Raw genomic sequence first — 4,582 nt, 5'->3', positions numbered from 1 at the left:
TGTAGAAGAGAGTCGCAGTCTATCCATTCCTGTGGAAAAAAACAAAAAGAAGATTTTGCCAAATTATTCGAATATGGATTCAAGTCAGTCAGGCAAGTCATTTTCTTGCCATGCAGAGTGTAATATGGAGGAACGCATTGATGAATCGAAGGCAGAGAATTTAGAATTAATTCTGAGGCAGAAAGCTTTGGAAAAGTTAAGAAAATTCCATGGCGGACAAGTTGGAATGGCTAAAGATTTGTCTAACAATAAATTTGAAAAGCCAGTATGTTTGTGTTCTAAAGAGTCTTCTCAAACTTCTTATGCAAGATGGGAAAGCACCAGAACACATGATAATGATGAGTTTGAACGAGATTGTAAGGAGCTGACAATTGCTGATAAGAGTATTGAATGAGTATCACGTATATAGTAGAAGAGATTGTCAACAATCCTCAAGCCAAAGGAAGGAAAATACATTTGGGTCAGACATGGATTTAGTAAGGATCCACCCATCAGGTCCTAAGGAGACGTGTACTTCTCCTGTGCTTTCTAGTCTACCTTCAGTCTTTGGATTTCAGGCTGATTGTGATGCAAATACTGCCGCTTTCGTATCAGAGGTTGATCCTTCCAAGCCTAACACTTCTAAACCAATTTCAGCTCACAATGATGGCAACAATGACAATAAGCCAGTAAACATAGCAGACAAGGACTCAGATACAACTGGCTTGAATAAACGTCAGACTGAGCTAGATTAGTCCTCAGTCAAAGTCTTTCAAGATTGTAATTTAAAAAAAGAAATCGTATCAGATAATTCTGCATCTGATGCGTTACAAGTTTCCACATCAAATTCTGATTTCCAGTGTGTGATTGAAGCGTTTCCTTCTTGATTATCTGCTCTTTATGCACTCATTTTTAGTATTTACAGTGTTAAAATGCAATCAAATTATTGTATTTACAAAATAAACGAATATTTATCAAGCCTTTATAAAGACATGAAACATCCGTAGCTAATGATTTTCTTTAGTCTTACCTTGCACCCCTGAAAAGACAATGCATTAATGGGTCACGGGATGCTCCTCATCTCCTTCGGAGACATGGAGGATCCACAGACAGTGCTGTCCTTTCGTCTTACCTCTCTCTGAGTAGAACGGGTCAGGGGGTTTGGTTTTTTGTGGTTCTGTTATGGCTCATGAATGGGTGTGTTTATGGATTGAAATTTAAGGAAAATATGGGTTTACTGTAGCATATGAATGGGATGCATCCAAGCATTGAAATTTCAGAGGTTGGGTTTATTGTGCATATGAAATGGCATGTCTTCATGCTTTTGAAATTTTACTCAGAGAAAAGAAAAGATGGATTTGGTATTGCATATGAATGAGATGTATTCTTCGTATATGTTTGACCATCTATAGATGTTTCTTGATTTTGGGTAATTAACTTAACCTCTTGATTTTGGGTAATTAACTTACTCTAAAATGAAATAAGACATTCAATGTGTTCCTTGTAATATAGATATAAAAAAACATCTAAAGAAAAGTAATTGCACAATGATCCAGTCCAAGAAAACAAGGTTTTCCACAAACCAATTAACTCTTCTAGAAAAATTCAACAATTCCAATTTAATAATCCTATCGGCCTCTCTTTGTACCTTTTGGGACAATTGCTAGTTTATGATTTGTAATAGAACACGATTGGAATTTTGTGGAAAGAACCCTACATATTGCTATACTTTTTGAGATTAATTAATTAATTTATTTTCTATAAATAGTGTTATATACCCAATTTGTAGAGATTCATGTATGAATAATTTCCTGTCTATTTTCTACTATGTTTAAACTTCTCATTAGTCACACCTTTTGAACATTTGTCTTCAAAATTTGGATAAAGTTTGACGAATTAGAATTCATGTGGAATTGTTCAGATTCATGTTATTTGGATGCTTAATTGTTTTGCCAGCTTAAATATCACTGCAAAAATCTCAAAAATCTTAGTGCTCTGTCTTGATGTTTATCTTCTATAGTCTTCTACGTACCTTAATGATAACTTGCCAAAGAAATTGTGATTTATCTTGCCTTTTTTATAGCTGTTCATGTGATTTGTGTTTAGAAAGCATTTACCTTTTGTCAAATAATCCATGCCAAATGGTCTCTTTCATATCCCTTCCCAACCAAATTCATTTTCGTCAAACCAAATCTGGCCAATGAGCTAAAGACCTGCTGCTAAAGTGATCTCGAGTAGTAGTTTAAGGAGATATCCCTCTCCATATTGAAAGGCCAACTTTCAATCTCAAAGTGGTCTGAAGGTTTCCTTTGTGAGCTTCCTTCCACAGCCAGGAAAACTTCTCAGTGCTAACACTGTAATCTGTGTCACCTCAGCTTTGATGGTTTAATGTATAATTTTTTTTTACAAATTTGTGAGAGTCCACCTTTTCACACATCATAGTTAAAATTTATGACTCAAAATATCACACTTATGGAATTTACAAATCTGTGAGAACCCACTTTTTTACAAATAATACTAAAAATTCTACGACTAAAAAAATTTACAATTCAAAACCTGCAAGTAGGGACATAAGATAACACTCAATTCCATTAATAACAAATTGTTATAGAATGGTATCACTTGTGGTTAGAGACAGTTGGTATCAATAAATTTGTCACTAGCCATTTAATTGTGTCCATATGTGGATTATCCTTGACCAATAACAAGATGGGTGTGCCTTTATCGATAATGTTTAATAACTCGACTGACTAAGTTGTAGTGGTTATTAAGAAATACTTTAGAATTATTTTTGTTGCCTATCTTTTCTATCACTTCCAACTATGATGGGGAAGGACCAGAGATAAACAATGCTTGCAAAGTAATTACACTGAAGGTGTTTTCTTTGCGGTGTTGGGCTAGGAAAACCCTGTTCATCCCAGCCAATCCTCGCCCTGCATTTTCATGGTCCTCCTTCCAAATAAAAAACTGTTGTGTGTCAAGACGTCATGTATTCGCTTGTAAGTGCATCACCATTTCTTGACTGTGGAAGCATTTCACCTGCACGGCAGTTGCTTCCTCATGGAAGTGTTTCACCTTAAGATGATCACCAATTGCCATGCAATATGGGAAATAATTCGGATTTCGAGCTGTCAGAGGAGATCTTGAGGGTGCTCCCGATAGACCCATATGACCAGCTGGACTTGGCCAGGAAGATCACCTCTATCGCCATTGCCTCCTACGTTTCAAAGCTCGAGGCAGACAATGGTAAGCTCTGAGACAAACTCACTGAGAAGGATTAACTCATCTATGAGCTCCATGAGCAAATTACATAGCTTGGATATGCATTGCAACAAGCCATTGACCACTTTTCCCGGCCACTCGATGAGTAGAGAAAACTTTTGAATAACATAATTACATTGGCATCAACTATAAAGAAGCTTAATCGAGATGTGGAAAAATTGGAAGAATTCATGAAAACAATTATGCAATCACTTCATGAGGATGATGAAACACCTCAATCTGAGGCGATAGAAAGAAAGGCAACCCCACTACTAGGGTACACAAATCCATATGTTAGCTCATCATTAATAGAAGAGGTCAGTAATAATGGACAATAAAATCATGTTGGAAATGGAACCATAAAAACAAAAAATTCAGTTGAAAAATAAGAGAGTCGTGCAAAGACTGATGCTTCAAGGTAAGGTGGGCAAATGTTTTCATTAACACCCTATCTCACAACACAACATACTCCAACATGAACACAAAAGATGATATCTGCAGCTGGTTCACCCAAAAGATCATCTATTGCAACGTCTAATTCATCATTGTTGCCAACTCATCATTCAGTCACACCATATTCCCCTCCATCACTTCTAGTGCATACTCCACTAGTGGATGGAAATGAGTTCTTCCATCAAGCTAGGAGCCGATTATCATATGAATAATTTAGTGCATTCCTTGCCAACATTAAAGAGCTAAATTCTCATCGGCAAAGCAGAGAGGAAAACCTACAAAAAGCTGATGAGATATTTGGTTCAGACAACAAGAATTTATATCTTGCATTTGATGGATTACTAATGATCCAAGTGGATATTGGTGGCCACCCACCTATTTCACTTGGACCCCCAACATTGTCTCTTTCAGTTTTTCGGTTTCCATAATTGTAGCACAATTTACTATTTTTGGCAGTTTTTCGCGTCCTAAACTTCCAAAGCCGTTTTGAGACCCTAAACGACATTTTTAGGGAAAACAGAGAGACGTAAATGTTCCAAATTGTTTTGCCAATTTGTTTTTGGCCTTCTCTTCGAGATATTCGAAATGAGGTATTATAATAGCCAAATGAAGATTGTATGCCAAAGTTACGACTCCGGGAAGTTGATGTACCAATTTACCCAAACAGGGCCCACAGTTTTGGTGTTTCATCTCCTAGGGTTAGGTTTTTGGATGTTTAGGGTTTTCCATTGTTTCTCAATAATAAATAGGTTGTTGAACCTCATTGTAACACAGTTCAGAGGCATGTAGTCACCACATCTCTTCTCAAAGATAAGCTACCATCACCCAAGCTATCTTATCTCCATTCTGTTTGTAAGCATAGTTCAATATTTTTCTATTAATGAAATGA

General features: G+C 36.5%; 1 pseudogene; it reads left to right on the top strand.

The window, feature by feature from the left end:
- The first annotated feature begins 3,083 nt into the window (after window positions 1-3,083).
- On the top strand, window positions 3,084-4,121 carry LOC149239147 (uncharacterized protein At4g15545-like; annotated as a pseudogene).
- Window positions 4,122-4,582: the final 461 nt, after the last annotated feature.

Source organism: Pinus tabuliformis, chromosome 8 (genome assembly GCF_031772625.1).
Source record: "Pinus tabuliformis cultivar Carrire ecotype Pingquan chromosome 8, CPIR1, whole genome shotgun sequence".
Classification (NCBI taxonomy): domain Eukaryota; kingdom Viridiplantae; phylum Streptophyta; class Pinopsida; order Pinales; family Pinaceae; genus Pinus; species Pinus tabuliformis.
The sequence above is the reverse complement of the archived record's forward strand: the minus strand, read 5'-3'. Positions and strand labels throughout refer to the sequence as shown.